Source organism: Hyperoodon ampullatus, assembly GCF_949752795.1.
Source record: "Hyperoodon ampullatus genome assembly, chromosome: 4".
NCBI lineage: Eukaryota > Metazoa > Chordata > Mammalia > Artiodactyla > Ziphiidae > Hyperoodon > Hyperoodon ampullatus.
In genome coordinates this window covers 299,316-317,889 of record NC_136917.1, presented here as the reverse complement: position 1 = coordinate 317,889, position 18,574 = coordinate 299,316, and positions in this window count along the sequence as shown.

The window sequence follows — 18,574 nt, the reverse complement described above, 5'->3', positions numbered from 1 at the left end:
TGCTGGGTAGTTGCACAGGTGAGCTCCATATCCTGGGAGTGGCCTGACCACGAGAGCCCCGTGGGCTGCTGGGGACCTGGTAAAGGATGTCAGGACAGTCAGTGAAGCCACCAAGGATATACATCCAGTAGTTCCTAATTCCTACACCCTGCTGGTCATTCTACCATCCACCAGGACATGGTATTCTGTGTTAGACTTCTATGGTGCCTTCTTCTGTATTCCATTCGTCCCACAAATGCTCTGCTGCCCTGGTAACCATATTTGGGAATGGAGAAATGCTGCCGCCTTGTGGCCGTTTCCCACAACAGCAGCTTTAAACCCAGTGCTAATGGTCACTAAATATTCACACTCATTTCAGCCTGTAGATGACACCTGCCCTCAAAAACAATCCTGGGGTCGAAAATTGACCAAAAAATTCAAAAGAGGGCAACCATCCAAGAAGACAATTTCAAGAGGTTAATTGTACTCTCCGTTTTTTTCTGTTTTTCTGTACCAGAAATTTAAAATGGCATGGAAAAATGCTGAACATTAAGAATAATTAAAGATATGCAAATCCAAATTGCAAAAACCTATCAGCTCACACCAGTCACAATGGCCAGCGGCAAAAATTCTGCAAACAATAAATGCTGAAGGGGTTTTGGAGAAATGCCTACCCTTGGTTCAACGTGGGACATGGTAAGAGCCAGTAATGAAAACAAAAATGAGGTGCCTTGTAAAGGTAAATACAGAGCTACCATTCAATCAGGCATACCCACTGCTGGGCCTTTCACCTGAGGGGATGAGAATCAAAAGGACACAGGCTGGGCCTCACTGGTGGCGCAGTGGTTGAGAGTCCGCCTGCCAATGCAGGGGACACGGGTTCATGCACCGGGTCGGGAAGATGCCACATGCCATGGAGCGGCTGGTCCCGTGAGCTATGGCTGCTGGGACTGCGCATCCGGAGCCTGTGTCCTGCAATGGGAGAGTCCACGGCAGTGAGAGGTCCATGTACCGCAAAAAAAAAAGACACCGGCTGGCAATCCTGTACTCCAGAAATATTTACCATAGCCAACATTTGGAAGCTACGAAAATCTCCATCAACCCAGGAATGCACAAAGAAGAAGTGGTCCATGTACACAATGGAATATGACTCCAATAAAAAAATATAAATTCAATTTATAAAACAAACATAAGTAAGGAGACATTGGCTTTGGTGGGCACATTCCACTCTAATATATAACTGAGGAACACCACTACCAGGATGGTCTGTTTCCCTAGTCACCAGATTGGGAAAAGCAGAAATGCTGCCGCCCTCTGGTCGTTACCTGCAACAGCAGCTTTAAAACCTGTGCTAAGGGTCACTTCATATGCACCAGTACTGGAGGGCTGTAAATGAAACGTGCCCTCAAAATGTCTTAAGGGAGGTAACGGCCAAAATATCTCTAAATGTCACACATACTTCACGAAAACAATTTGAAGAGGTAAGCTGTACTCACAGTTTGAAGAAAAAAAGGACATGCCAGAAAGCTCAATTTCAAGGGATTATGAGACACATGCAAATCCAACCACAAAGTGGTATCAGCTCACAATACTCAGAATAAACTTCAGCACATAAAACTACAAACAAAAAATGCTGAAGGTGTTGTGGAGAACTGCATACCGTCAACTTTAAGTGGGACGTAACCTGGTAAGAGCCACTAATGAGAACAGAATGGAGGTGCATCTACAAGGTAAACATTTTGCTACAATATGATTCAGGAGGGCCACTCCTGGGTCTATAAACTAAGAAGTCAGAATTGGAAAGACAGAGGCAGGCAAATGTGCATTGCCGCAGCATTACAGTAGCCATGACATGGAAACAACCAAAAAGTCCATCAACAGATGAGTGGACAAAGAAGAACTGGTACATGTACAGACAGAATATTAGCCAAGGATTAAAAGGACGCAATGCCATTTGCAGAACCGTAGATGAGTCTAGAGGTAATCACGTGACTTGTAGTAAGTCAGAAAGAGACAGACACATATCGTATGATATCACTTATAGGTGTTACCTAAACATTGATACCAGTTCAGATATTTACACAGGGAAGGGCAATGACAGATTCATTAAACAAACTTATGGCTCACCAATGGAAAGGTGTGAGGATTGGATCCATTAGGATATTGGGGTTAACAGACATATACAAACACAGGTGAAATATATCATCACCAAACACCTACGGAATACCACGAGAAGACTACTCAACATTCCGTCATGACGTACATGGGAAAAGGATCCCAGGAAGAACAGACATATGTATATGTGTAAAGGAAGCACATCTTGCACACCTACAGCAAGCCAAACATTGGAATCAAACTTGCTGTGATAAAAAATAAAAAATTAAATTTAAAAAACGAACAAGTAGTGAGACAAACTTAAGGGGCTTTCTCCTGGCACATTCCATTCTAAATGACAACCTAGAACACGACTTCCATTGAGGCTCTGTTCTCCTAGTAACCAGATTTGGTAAGGGAGAACTGCTGCCACCTTGTGGCCGTTTCACACAACAGCAGCTTTAACCCCAGCGCTAATGGTCAGTGGATATTCAAAATCATTGCAGGCCTGTAAATGACACCTGCCCTGAAAACAAATCCTGGGGTCATATATCGACCAAAAAATTCAAAAGACGTCCATATTTCAAAACGACAGTTTCAAGAGGCATATTTTACGCCCATTAGTGTTCTGCCTCTTTTTCTTTCTTTTTTGTTAAAAAAACGGGAATGGAAAAAGGCAACCCTCAGAATGGGCGATAATATTTGCAAACGAATCAATGGACAAAGGTTTAATCTCCAATATATATAAACAGCTCATGCAGCTTAATATTAAAAAAAAACAAACAACCCAATACAAAACTGGGCAGAAGATCTAAATAGACGTTTCTTCAAAGAAGACACAGAGATGGTCAAGACGCACATGAAAAGCTGCTCAACATCACTAATTATTACAGAAATGCAAATCAAAACTACAATGAGGTATCACCTCACACCTGTTAGAATCGGCATCATCAGAAAATCTACAAACAACAAATTCTGCGGAGGGTGTGGACAAAAGGAACCCTCTTCCACTCTTGGTGGGAATGAAAATGGATACAGTCACTATGGAGAACAGTATGGAGGCTCCTTAAAAAACTAAAAATAGAATTACCATATGATCCAGCAATCCCACTTCTGGGCATATACCCAGAGAAAACCATAAATCAAAAAGACACATTCACCACAATGTTCATTGCAGCCACTATTTACGATAGCCAGGTAATGGAAGCAACCTAAGTGCCCACAGACAGACGAATGGATAAAGATGTGGTACATATATAAAATGGAATATTACTCAGCCATAAAAAGGAATGAAACTGGGTCATTTGTAGAGACGTCGATGGATCTCGAGACTGTCATACAGAGTGAAGTAAGTCAGAAAGAGAAAAACAAATATTGGATATTAATGCATATATGTGGAACCTAGAAAAATGGTACAGATGAACCAGTTTGCAGGGCAGAAATAGAGACACAGAGGTAGAGAACAAACGTATGGACACCAAGTGGGGGAAGACATGGGGTGGTGGTGGTGGGATGAGTTGGGTGATTGGGATTGATCTGTATAAAAGTATATGCATAAAATAGATAACTAATAATAACCTGCTGTATAAAAAAATAAAATTAAATTTCAAAATTTTTAAAAATAAAATTTAAAAATGAAACAGAAAAAATGTCTTCCCTTCACACAGATGTATTTATATGAATGAATTGTTTCCATGCTTATATCTATAAATACATAAAAGAGGAATAAAATCTAACTTGAACCAAAAAAAAAAAAAAAACCTGAACCCACCAGTTATACAATGGAAAACCCTATCAGGGAACTTGTTCCAGCGGTAAACAATTCTGAAATTGGTCAGAGGTGGGGAATCATCTCCCATACAGCCAGCAGCGCCCCCCCAACCCCCGCGAGGAGTGTCCTCATTGCAAAGCTAGGGGACCGTGCCGAGGCGTCTGTGAGTAAACGTGAGCTGAGCCCCAGGCCAGCTGCTGCTGGACCGTTCCCACCCTTCCCAGGTAAAACACCTGAATATGTACAAGGACTTGAAAGCCTAGAGGAAGGGCCGTGGAGCCACACCAGCGACAGCATGCAGGCCAACTTGGTGCCTGCAGGCCAGCCAGGATGGTCATGGCCCCGGGCGTTTTACTGGAAGCTTTCCATTTCCCTGCCTGAGACACCCCTCCTGTCCCGGCCCCCACTGCTTTTTTCCTTCCTCACCTCTGCCCAGAGAGAAATTCCAGCGGAAGGTATGGGTGACACATCCTCTTCTTTAGCAGGTGGCAGCCTGGCAACTCCTGCAGAAAGTCCAGCAGAGCCCCACTCACACCAGGCCACCCACAAAGCCATGGCCCCACACTCCCTCCCACCCGCACAGCCCCGAGACTGCTGATGGGGCAGAGAATATGGCGTCAGGCACAGCTGCAGGGGCTCTTGCTGCCTGGAGCGCTGTTTATATTGACCTCAACCCAGGCACACATGGGGAGGGCTGGCCGGCATGGTCAGGCTGCCGAGTTCAGCCAATCCTCACCCCTCAGGAACTCACATTGCAGAAAATGGACCTCGCTGAACCGGCCAGGTCCAAGGAACAGGTGTGGGCTCCTGAGAGTCAGAATAGTCAAGGGGCTGCAGCTCCGGCTTGTTTTCTAAACATTTTATCTGGCCCATGAGTGGGAGACAACTTCAAGAAGACCCTCTCCTAATGAGAGGAAGCCAGGAGTCAGGGAGAGGAGGGGTGATGGGTGGAGACACAGGCCTGGTGCCCCGGCTGCAGTGGAAGTCTCTGGAAGACCAGGCAGAGGGAGGCTGCACAGAGTGATGCACAGGGTCACAGACCTGTCGGAGCTGCTGTTTGTTAGTTCAAGTCCCGCTCGGAGGTGCTCTGTGTCAGCTCTGAGTGACAGGAGATCTGGGGTGCTCTGAAATGAGGGCTATGTGCACAGTTCCTGTGTGCCCAGCCCTGCAGGGGTACCTGTCCAGGGGAGCTCCGTATCCTGGGAGGGGCCTGACCACGAGAGCCCCATGGGCTGCTGGGTAGTTACACAGGTGAGCTCCATATCCTGGGAGTGGCCTGACCACGAGAGCCCCGTGGGCTGCTGAGGACCTGGTAAAGGATGTCAGGACAGTCAGTGAAGCCACCAAGGATATACATCCAGTAGTTCCTAATTCCTACACCCTGCTGGTCATTCTACCATCCACCAGGACATGGTATTCTGCGTTAGACTTCAATGGTGCCTTCTTCTGTATTCCATTCGTCCCACAAATGCTCTGCTGCCCTGGTAACCATATTTGGGAATGGAGAAATGCTGCCGCCTTGTGGCCGTTTCCCACAACAGCAGCTTTAAACCCAGTGCTAATGGTCACTAAATATTCACACTCATTTCAGCCTGTAGATGACACCTGCCCTCAAAAACAATCCTGGGGTCGAAAATTGACCAAAAAATTCAAAAGAGGGCAACCATCCAAGAAGACAATTTCAAGAGGTTAATTGTACTCTCCGTTTTTTTCTGTTTTTCTGTACCAGAAATTTAAAATGGCATGGAAAAATGCTGAACATTAAGAATAATTAAAGATATGCAAATCCAAATTGCAAAAACCTATCAGCTCACACCAGTCACAATGGCCAGCGGCAAAAATTCTGCAAACAATAAATGCTGAAGGGGTTTTGGAGAAATGCCTACCCTTGGTTCAACGTGGGACATGGTAAGAGCCAGTAATGAAAACAAAAATGAGGTGCCTTGTAAAGGTAAATACAGAGCTACCATTCAATCAAGCATACCCACTGCTGGGCCTTTCACCTGAGGGGATGAGAATCAAAAGGACACAGGCTGGGCCTCACTGGTGGCGCAGTGGTTCAGAGTCCGCCTGCCAATGCAGGGGACACGGGTTCATGCACCGGGTCGGGAAGATGCCACATGCCATGGAGCGGCTGGTCCCGTGAGCTATGGCTGCTGGGACTGTGCATCCGGAGCCTGTGTCCTGCAATGGGAGAGTCCACGGCAGTGAGAGGTCCATGTACCGCAAAAAAAAAAAGACACCGGCTGGCAATCCTGTACTCCAGAAATATTTACCATAGCCAACACTTGGAAGCTACGAAAATCTCCATCAACCCAGGAATGCACAAAGAAGAAGTGGTCCATGTACACAATGGAATATGACTCCAATAAAAAAATATAAATTCAATTTATAAAACAAACATAAGTAAGGAGACATTGGCTTTGGTGGGCACATTCCACTCTAATATATAACTGAGGAACACCACTACCAGGATGGTCTGTTTCCCTAGTTACCAGATTGGGAAAAGCAGAAATGCTGCCGCCCTCTGGTCGTTACCTGCAACAGCAGCTTTAAAACCTGTGCTAAGGGTCACTTCATATGCACCAGTACTGGAGGGCTGTAAATGAAACGTGCCCTCAAAATGTCTTAAGGGAGGTAACGGCCAAAATATCTCTAAATGTCACACATACTTCACGAAAACAATTTGAAGAGGTAAGCTGTACTCACAGTTTGAAGAAAAAAAGGACATGCCAGAAAGCTCAATTTCAAGGGATTATGAGACACATGCAAATCCAACCACAAAGTGGTATCAGCTCACAATACTCAGAATAAACTTCAGCACATAAAACTACAAACAAAAAATGCTGAAGGTGTTGTGGAGAACTGCATACCGTCAACTTTAAGTGGGACGTAACCTGGTAAGAGCCACTAATGAGAACAGAATGGAGGTGCATCTACAAGGTAAACATTTTGCTACAATATGATTCAGGAGGGCCACTCCTGGGTCTATAAACTAAGAAGTCAGAATTGGAAAGACAGAGGCAGGCAAATGTGCATTGCCGCAGCATTACAGTAGCCATGACATGGAAACAACCAAAAAGTCCATCAACAGATGAGTGGACAAAGAAGAACTGGTACATGTACAGACAGAATATTAGCCAAGGATTAAAAGGACGCAATGCCATTTGCAGAACCGTAGATGAGTCTAGAGGTAATCACGTGACTTGTAGTAAGTCAGAAAGAGACAGACACATATCGTATGATATCACTTATAGGTGTTACCTAAACATTGATACCAGTTCAGATATTTACACAGGGAAGGGCAATGACAGATTCATTAAACAAACTTATGGCTCACCAATGGAAAGGTGTGAGGATTGGATCCATTAGGATATTGGGGTTAACAGACATATACAAACACAGGTGAAATATATCATCACCAAAGACCTACGGAATACCACGAGAAGACTACTCAACATTCCGTCATGACGTACATGGGAAAAGGATCCCAGGAAGAACAGACATATGTATATGTGTAAAGGAAGCACATCTTGCACACCTACAGCAAGCCAAACATTGGAATCAAACTTGCTGTGATAAAAAATAAAAAATTAAATTTAAAAAACGAACAAGTAGTGAGACAAACTTAAGGGGCTTTCTCCTGGCACATTCCATTCTAAATGACAACCTAGAACACGACTTCCATTGAGGCTCTGTTCTCCTAGTAACCAGATTTGGTAAGGGAGAACTGCTGCCACCTTGTGGCCGTTTCACACAACAGCAGCTTTAACCCCAGCGCTAATGGTCAGTGGATATTCAAAATCATTGCAGGCCTGTAAATGACACCTGCCCTGAAAACAAATCCTGGGGTCATATATCGACCAAAAAATTCAAAAGACGTCCATATTTCAAAACGACAGTTTCAAGAGGCATATTTTACGCCCATTAGTGTTCTGCCTCTTTTTCTTTCTTTTTTGTTAAAAAAACGGGAATGGAAAAAGGCAACCCTCAGAATGGGCGATAATATTTGCAAACGAATCAATGGACAAAGGTTTAATCTCCAATATATATAAACAGCTCATGCAGCTTAATATTAAAAAAAAACAAACAACCCAATACAAAACTGGGCAGAAGATCTAAATAGACGTTTCTTCAAAGAAGACACAGAGATGGTCAAGACGCACATGAAAAGCTGCTCAACATCACTAATTATTACAGAAATGCAAATCAAAACTACAATGAGGTATCACCTCACACCTGTTAGAATCGGCATCATCAGAAAATCTACAAACAACAAATTCTGCGGAGGGTGTGGACAAAAGGAACCCTCTTCCACTCTTGGTGGGAATGAAAATGGATACAGTCACTATGGAGAACAGTATGGAGGCTCCTTAAAAAACTAAAAATAGAATTACCATATGATCCAGCAATCCCACTTCTGGGCATATACCCAGAGAAAACCCTAAATCAAAAAGACACATTCACCACAATGTTCATTGCAGCCACTATTTACGATAGCCAGGTAATGGAAGCAACCTAAGTGCCCACAGACAGACGAATGGATAAAGATGTGGTACATATATAAAATGGAATATTACTCAGCCATAAAAAGGAATGAAACTGGGTCATTTGTAGAGACGTCGATGGATCTCGAGACTGTCATACAGAGTGAAGTAAGTCAGAAAGAGAAAAACAAATATTGGATATTAATGCATATATGTGGAACCTAGAAAAATGGTACAGATGAACCAGTTTGCAGGGCAGAAATAGAGACACAGAGGTAGAGAACAAACGTATGGACACCAAGTGGGGGAAGACATGGGGTGGTGGTGGTGGGATGAGTTGGGTGATTGGGATTGATCTGTATAAAAGTATATGCATAAAATAGATAACTAATAATAACCTGCTGTATAAAAAAATAAAATTAAATTTCAAAATTTTTAAAAATAAAATTTAAAAATGAAACAGAAAAAATGTCTTCCCTTCACACAGATGTATTTATATGAATGAATTGTTTCCATGCTTATATCTATAAATACATAAAAGAGGAATAAAATCTAACTTGAACCAAAAAAAAAAAAACCTGAACCCACCAGTTATACAATGGAAAACCCTATCAGGGAACTTGTTCCAGCGGTAAACAATTCTGAAATTGGTCAGAGGTGGGGAATCATCTCCCATACAGCCAGAAGCGCCCCCCCAACCCCCGCGAGGAGTGTCCTCATTGCAAAGCTAGGGGACCGTGCCGAGGCGTCTGTGAGTAAACGTGAGCTGAGCCCCAGGCCAGCTGCTGCTGGACCGTTCCCACCCTTCCCAGGTAAAACACCTGAATATGTACAAGGACTTGAAAGCCTAGAGGAAGGGCCGTGGAGCCACACCAGCGACAGCATGCAGGCCAACTTGGTGCCTGCAGGCCAGCCAGGATGGTCATGGCCCCGGGCATTTTACTGGAAGCTTTCCATTTCCCTGCCTGAGACACCCCTCCTGTCCCGGCCCCCACTGCTTTTTTCCTTCCTCACCTCTGCCCAGAGAGAAATTCCAGCGGAAGGTATGGGTGACGCATCCTCTTCTTTAGCAGGTGGCAGCCTGGCAACTCCTGCAGAAAGTCCAGCAGAGCCCCACTCACACCGGGCCACCCACAAAGCCGTGGCCCCACACTCCCTCCCACCCGCACAGCCCCGAGACTGCTGATGGGGCAGAGAATATGGCGTCAGGCACAGCTGCAGGGGCTCTTGCTGCCTGGAGCGCTGTTTATATTGACCTCAACCCAGGCACACATGGGGAGGGCTGGCCGGCATGGTCAGGCTGCCGAGTTCAGCCAATCCTCACCCCTCAGGAACTCACATTGCAGAAAATGGACCTCGCTGAACCGGTCAGGTCCAAGGAACAGGTGTGGGCTCCTGAGAGTCAGGATAGTCAAGGGGCTGCAGCTCCGGCTTGTTTTCTAAACATTTTATCTGGCCCATAAGTGGGAGACAACTTCAAGAAGACCCTCTCCTAATGAGAGGAAGCCAGGAGTCAGGGAGAGGAGGGGTGATGGGTGGAGACACAGGCCTGGTGCCCCGGCTGCAGTGGAAGTCTCTGGAAGACCAGGCAGAGGGAGGCTGCACAGAGTGATGCACAGGGTCACAGACCTGTCGGAGCTGCTGTTTGTTAGTTCAAGTCCCGCTCGGAGGTGCTCTGTGTCAGCTCTGAGTGACAGGAGATCTGGGGTGCTCTGAAATGAGGGCTATGTGCACGGTTCCTGTGTGCCCAGCCCTGCAGGGGTACCTGTCCACGGGAGCTCCGTATCCTGGGAGGGGCCTGACCACGAGAGCCCCATGGGCTGCTGGGTAGTTGCACAGGTGAGCTCCATATCCTGGGAGTGGCCTGACCACGAGAGCCCCGTGGGCTGCTGGGGACCTGGTAAAGGATGTCAGGACAGTCAGTGAAGCCACCAAGGATATACATCCAGTAGTTCCTAATTCCTACACCCTGCTGGTCATTCTACCATCCACCAGGACATGGTATTCTGTGTTAGACTTCAATGGTGCCTTCTTCTGTATTCCATTCGTCCCACAAATGCTCTGCTGCCCTGGTAACCATATTTGGGAATGGAGAAATGCTGCCGCCTTGTGGCCGTTTCCCACAACAGCAGCTTTAAACCCAGTGCTAATGGTCACTAAATATTCACACTCATTTCAGCCTGTAGATGACACCTGCCCTCAAAAACAATCCTGGGGTCGAAAATTGACCAAAAAATGCAAAAGAGGGCAACCATCCAAGAAGACAATTTCAAGAGGTTAATTGTACTCTCCGTTTTTTTCTGTTTTTCTGTACCAGAAATTTAAAATGGCATGGAAAAATGCTGAACATTAAGAATAATTAAAGATATGCAAATCCAAATTACAAAAACCTATCAGCTCACACCAGTCAGAATGGCCAGCGGCAAAAATTCTGCAAACAATAAATGCTGAAGGGGTTTTGGAGAAACGCCTACCCTTGGTTCTACGTGGGACATGGTAAGAGCCAGTAATGAAAACAAAAATGAGGTGCCTTGTAAAGGTAAATACTGAGCTACCATTCAATCAAGCATACCCGCTGCTGGGCCTTTCACCTGAGGGGATGAGAATCAAAAGGACACAGGCTGGGCCTCACTGGTGGCGCAGTGGTTGACAGTCCGCCTGCCAATGCAGGGGACACGGGTTCATGCACCGGGTCGGGAAGATGCCACATGCCATGGAGCGGCTGGTCCCGTGAGCTATGGCTGCTGGGACTGCGCATCCGGACCCTGTGTCCTGCAATGGGAGACTCCACGGCAGTGAGAGGTCCATGTACCGCAAAAAAAAAAGACACCGGCTGGCAATCCTGTACTCCAGAAATATTTACCATAGCCAACACTTGGAAGCTACGAAAATCTCCATCAACCCAGGAATGCACAAAGAAGAAGTGGTCCATGTACACAATGGAATATGACTCCAATAAAAATATATAAATTCAATTTATAAAACAAACATAAGTAAGGACACATTGGCTTTGGTGGGCACATTCCACTCTAATATATAACTGAGGAACACCACTACCAGGATGGTCTGTTTCCCTAGTTACCAGATTGGGAAAAGCAGAAATGCTGCCGCCCTCTGGTCGTTACCTGCAACAGCAGCTTTAAAACCTGTGCTAAGGGTCACTTCATATGCACCAGTACTGGAGGGCTGTAAATGAAACATGCCCTCAAAATGTCTTAAGGGAGGTAACGGCCAAAATATCTCTAAATGTCACACATACTTCACGAAAACAATTTGAAGAGGTAAGCTGTACTCACAGTTTGAAGAAAAAAAGGACATGCCAGAAAGCTCAGTTTCAAGGGATTATGAGACACATGCAAATCCAACCACAAAGTGGTATCAGCTCACAATACTCAGAATAAACTTCAGCACATAAAACTACAAACAAAAAATGCTGAAGGTGTTGTGGAGAACTGCATACCGTCAACTTTAAGTGGGACGTAACCTGGTAAGAGCCACTAATGAGAACAGAATGGAGGTGCATCTACAAGGTAAACATTTTGCTACAATATGATTCAGGAGGGCCACTCCTGGGTCTATAAACTAAGAAGTCAGAATTGGAAAGACAGAGGCAGGCAAATGTGCATTGCCGCAGCATTACAATAGCCATGACATGGAAACAACCAAAGAGTCCATCAACAGATGAGTGGACAAAGAAGAACTGGTACACGTAAAGACAGAATATTAGCCAAGGATTAAAAGGACGCAATGCCATTTGCAGAACCGTAGATGAGTCTAGAGGTAATCACGTGACTTGTAGTAAGTCAGAAAGAGACAGACACATATCGTATGATATCACTTATAGGTGTTACCTAAACATTGATACCAGTTCAGATATTTGCACAGGGAAGGGCAATGACAGATTCATTAAACAAACTTATGGCTCACCAATGGAAAGGTGTGAGGATTGGATCCATTAGGATATTGGGGTTAACAGACATATACAAACACAGGTGAAATATATAATCACCAAAGACCTATGGAATACCACGAGAAGACTGCTCAACATTCCGTCATAACGTACATGGGAAAAGGATCCCAGGAAGAACAGACATATGTATATGTGTAAAGGAACCACGTCTTGCACACCTACAGCAAGCCGAACATTGGAATCAATCTTGCTGTGATAAAAAATAAAAAATTAAATTTAAAAAACGAACAAGTAGTGAGACAAACTTAAGGGGCTTTCTCCTGGCACATTCCATTCTAAATGACAACCTAGAACACGACTTCCATTGAGGCTCTGTTCTCCTAGTAACCAGATTTGGTAAGGGAGAACTGCTGCCACCTTGTGGCCGTTTCACACAAAAGCAGCTTTAACCCCAGCGCTAATGGTCAGTGGATATTCAAAATCATTGCAGGCCTGTAAATGACACCTGCCCTGAAAACAAATCCTGGGGTCATATATCGACCAAAAAATTCAAAAGACGTCCGTATTTCAAAACGACAGTTTCAAGAGGCATATTTTACGCCCATTAGTGTTCTGCCTCTTTTTCTTTCTTTTTTGTTAAAAAAACGGGAATGGAAAAAGGCAAACCTCAGAATGGGCGAAAATATTTGCAAACGAATCAATGGACAAAGGTTTAATCTCCAATATATATAAACAGCTCATGCAGCTTAATATTAAAAAAAAACAAACAACCCAATACAAAAATGGGCAGAAGATCTAAATAGACGTTTCTTCAAAGAAGACACAGAGATGGTCAAGACACACATGAAAAGCTGCTCAACATCACTAATTATTACAGAAATGCAAATCAAAACTACAATGAGGTATCACCTCACACCTGTTAGAATCGGCATCATCAGAAAATCTACAAACAACAAATTCTGCAGAGGGTGTGGACAAAAGGAACCCTCTTCCACTCTTGGTGGGAATGAAAATGGATACAGTCACTATGGAGAACACTATGGAGGTTCCTTAAAAAACTAAAAATAGAATTACCATATGATCCAGCAATCCCACTTCTGGGCATATACCCAGAGAAAACCATAAATCAAAAAGACACATTCACCACAATGTTCATTGCAGCCACTATTTACAATAGCCAGGTAATGGAAGCAACCTAAGTGCCCACAGACAGACGAATGGATAAAGATGTGGTACATATATAAAATGGAATATTACTCAGCCATAAATAGGAATGAAACTGGGTCATTTGTAGAGACGTCGATGGATCTCGAGACTGTCATACAGAGTGAAGTAAGTCAGAAAGAGAAAAACAAATATTGGATATTAATGCATATATGTGGAACCTAGAAAAATGGTACAGATGAACCAGTCTGCAGGGCAGAAATAGAGACACAGAGGTAGAGAACAAACGTATGGACACCAAGTGGGGGAAGACATGGGGTGGTGGTGGTGGGATGAGTTGGGTGATTGGGATTGACCTGTATACATATATATGCATAAAATAGATAACTAATAATAACCTGCTGTATAAAAAAATAAAATTAAATTTCAAAATTTTTAAAAATAAAATTTAAAAATGAAACAGAAAAAATGTCTTCCCTTCACACAGATGTATTTATATGAATGAATTGTTTCCATGCTTATATCTATAAATACATAAAAGAGGAATAAAATCTAACTTGAATCAAAAAAAAAAAAAAAACCTGAACCCACCAGTTATACAATGGAAAACCCTATCAGGGAACTTGTTCCAGCGGTAAACAATTCTAAAATTGGTCAGAGGTGGGGAATCATCTCCCATACAGCCAGCAGCGCCCCCCCAACCCCCGCGAGGAGTGTCCTCATTGCAAAGCTAGGGGACCGTGCCGAGGCGTCTGTGAGTAAACGTGAGCTGAGCCCCAGGCCAGCTGCTGCTGGACCGTTCCCACCCTTCCCAGGTAAAACACCTGAATATGTACAAGGACTTGAAAGCCTAGAGGAAGGGCCGTGGAGCCACACCAGCGACAGCATGCAGGCCAACTTGGTGCCTGCAGGCCAGCCAGGATGGTCATGGCCCCGGGCGTTTTACTGGAAGCTTTCCATTTCCCTGCCTGAGACACCCCTCCTGTCCCGGCCCCCACTGCTTTTTTCCTTCCTCACCTCTGCCCAGAGAGAAATTCCAGCGGAAGGTATGGGTGACACATCCTCTTCTTTAGCAGGTGGCAGCCTGGCAACTCCTGCAGAAAGTCCAGCAGAGCCCCACTCACACCGGGCCACCCACAAAGCCATGGCCCCTCACTCCCTCCCTCCCGCACAGCCCCGAGACTGCTGATGGGGCAGAGAATATGGCGTCAGGCACAGCTGCAGGGGCTCTTGCTGCCTGGAGCGCTGTTTATATTGACCTCAACCCAGGCACACATGGGGAGGGCTGGCCGGCATGGTCAGGCTGCCGAGTTCAGCCAATCCTCACCCCTCAGGAACTCACATTGCAGAAAATGGACCTCGCTGAACCGGCCAGGTCCAAGGAACAGGTGTGGGCTCCTGAGAGTCAGGATAGTCAAGGGGCTGCAGCTCCAGCTTGTTTTCTAAACATTTTATCTGGCCCATGAGTGGGAGACAACTTCAAGAAGACCCTCTCCTAATGAGAGGAAGCCAGGAGTCAGGGAGAGGAGGGGTGATGGGTGGAGACACAGGCCTGGTGCCCCGGCTGCAGTGGAAGTCTCTGGAAGACCAGGCAGAGGGAGGCTGCACAGAGTGATGCACAGGGTCACAGACCTGTCGGAGCTGCTGTTTGTTAGTTCAAGTCCCGCTCGGAGGTGCTCTGTGTCAGCTCTGAGTGACAGGAGATCTGGGGTGCTCTGAAATGAGGGCTATGTGCACGGTTCCTGTGTGCCCAGCCCTGCAGGGGTACCTGTCCAGGGGAGCTCCGTATCCTGGGAGGGGCCTGACCACGAGAGCCCCATGGGCTGCTGGGTAGTTGCACAGGTGAGCTCCATATCCTGGGAGTGGCCTGACCACGAGAGCCCCGTGGGCTGCTGGGGACCTGGTAAAGGATGTCAGGACAGTCAGTGAAGCCACCAAGGATATACATCCAGTAGTTCCTAATTCCTACACCCTGCTGGTCATTCTACCATCCACCAGGACATGGTATTCTGCGTTAGACTTCAATGGTGCCTTCTTCTGTATTCCATTCGTCCCACAAATGCTCTAGTGCCCTGGTAACCATATTTGGGAATGGAGAAATGCTGCCGCCTTGTGGCCGTTTCCCACAACAGCAGCTTTAAACCCAGTGCTAATGGTCACTAAATATTCACACTCATTTCAGCCTGTAGATGACACCTGCCCTCAAAAACAATCCTGGGGTCGAAAATTGACCAAAAAATTCAAAAGAGGGCAACCATCCAAGAAGACAATTTCAAGAGGTTAATTGTACTCTCCGTTTTTTTCTGTTTTTCTGTACCAGAAATTTAAAATGGCATGGAAAAATGCTGAACATTAAGAATAATTAAAGATATGCAAATCCAAATTACAAAAACCTATCAGCTCACACCAGTCAGAATGGCCAGCGGCAAAAATTCTGCAAACAATAAATGCTGAAGGGGTTTTGGAGAAACGCCTACCCTTGGTTCTACGTGGGACATGGTAAGAGTCAGTAATGAAAACAAAAATGAGGTGCCTTGTAAAGGTAAATACTGAGCTACCATTCAATCAAGCATACCCGCTGCTGGGCCTTTCACCTGAGGGGATGAGAATCAAAAGGACACAGGCTGGGCCTCACTGGTGGCGCAGTGGTTGAGAGTCCGCCTGCCAATGCAGGGGACACGGGTTCATGCACCGGGTCGGGAAGATGCCACATGCCATGGAGCGGCTGGTCCCGTGAGCTATGGCTGCTGGGACTGCGCATCCGGAGCCTGTGTCCTGCAATGGGAGAGTCCACGGCAGTGAGAGGTCCATGTACCGCAAAAAAAAAAGACACCGGCTGGCAATCCTGTACTCCAGAAATATTTACCATAGCCAACACTTGGAAGCTACGAAAATCTCCATCAACCCAGGAATGCACAAAGAAGAAGTGGTCCATGTACACAATGGAATATGACTCCAAAAAAATATATAAATTCAATTTATAAAACAAACATAAGTAAGGACACATTGGCTTTGGTGGGCACATTCCACTCTAATATATAACTGAGGAACACCACTACCAGGATGGTCTGTTTCCCTAGTTACCAGATTGGGAAAAGCAGAAATGCTGCCGCCCTCTGGTCGTTACCTGCAACAGCAGCTTTAAAACCTGTGCTAAGGGTCACTTCATATGCACCAGTACTGGAGGGCTGTAAATGAAACGTGCCCTCAAAATGTCTTAAGGGAGGTAACGGCCAAAATATCTCTAAATGTCACACATACTTCACGAAAACAATTTGAAGAGGTAAGCTGTACTCACAGTTTGAAGAAAAAAAGGACATGCCAGAAAGCTCAATTTCAAGGGATTATGAGACACATGCAAATCCAACCACAAAGTGGTATCAGCTCACAATACTCAGAATAAACTTCAGCACATAAAACTACAAACAAAAAATGCTGAAGGTGTTGTGGAGAACTGCATACCGTCAACTTTAAGTGGGACGTAACCTGGTAAGAGCCACTAATGAGAACAGAATGGAGGTGCATCTACAAGGTAAACATTTTGCTACAATATGATTCAGGAGGGCCACTCCTGGGTCTATAAACTAAGAAGTCAGAATTGGAAAGACAGAGGCAGGCAAATGTGCATTGCCGCAGCATTACAATAGCCATGACATGGAAACAACCAAAGAGTCCATCAACAGATGAGTGGACAAAGAAGAACTGGTACATGTACAGACAGAATATTAGCCAAGGATTAAAAGGACGCAATGCCATTTGCAGAACCGTAGATGAGTCTAGAGGTAATCACGTGACTTTTAGTAAGTCAAAAAGAGACAGACACATATCGTATGATATCACTTATCGGTGTTACCTAAACATTGATACCAGTTCAGATATTTGCACAGGGAAGGGCAATGACAGATTCATTAAACAAACTTATGGCTCACCAATGGAAAGGTGTGAGGATTGGATCCATTAGGATATTGGGGTTAACAGACATATACAAACACAGGTGAAATATATAATCACCAAAGACCTATGGAATACCACGAGAAGACTGCTCAACATTCCGTCATAACGTACATGGGAAAAGGATCCCAGGAAGAACAGACATATGTATATGTGTAAAGGAACCACGTCTTGCACACCTACAGCAAGCCGAACATTGGAATCAATCTTGCTGTGATAAAAAATAAAAAATTAAATTTAAAAAACGAACAAGTAGTGAGACAAACTTAAGGGGCTTTCTCCTGGCACATTCCATTCTAAATGACAACCTAGAACACGACTTCCATTGAGGCTCTGTTTTCCTAGTAACCAGATTTGGTAAGGGAGAACTGCTGCCACCTTGTGGCCGTTTCACACAAAAGCAGCTTTAACCCCAGCGCTAATGGTCAGTGGATATTCAAAATCATTGCAGGCCTGTAAATGACACCTGCCCTGAAAACAAATCCTGGGGTCATATATCGACCAAAAAATTCAAAAGACGTCCGTATTTCAAAACGACAGTTTCAAGAGGCATATTTTACGCCCATTAGTGTTCTGCCTCTTTTTCTTTCTTTTTTGTTAAAAAAACGGGAATGGAAAAAGGCAAACCTCAGAATGGGCGAAAATATTTGCAAACGAATCAATGGACAAAGGTTTAATCTCCAATATATATAAACAGCTCATGCAGCTTAATATTAAAAAAAAACAAACAACCCAATACAAAAATGGGCAGAAGATCTAAATAGACGTTTCTTCAAAGAAGACACAGAGATGGTCAAGACACACATGAAAAGCTGCTCAACATCACTAATTATTACAGAAATGCAAATCAAAACTACAATGAGGTATCACCTCACACCTGTTAGAATCGGCATCATCAGAAAATCTACAAACAACAAATTCTGCAGAGGGTGTGGACAAAAGGAACCCTCTTCCACTCTTGGTGGGAATGAAAATGGATACAGTCACTATGGAGAACACTATGGAGGTTCCTTAAAAAACTAAAAATAGAATTACCATATGATCCAGCAATCCCACTTCTGGGCATATACCCAGAGAAAACCATAAATCAAAAAGACACATTCACCACAATGTTCATTGCAGCCACTATTTACAATAGCCAGGTAATGGAAGCAACCTAAGTGCCCACAGACAGACGAATGGATAAAGATGTGGTACATATATAAAATGGAATATTAC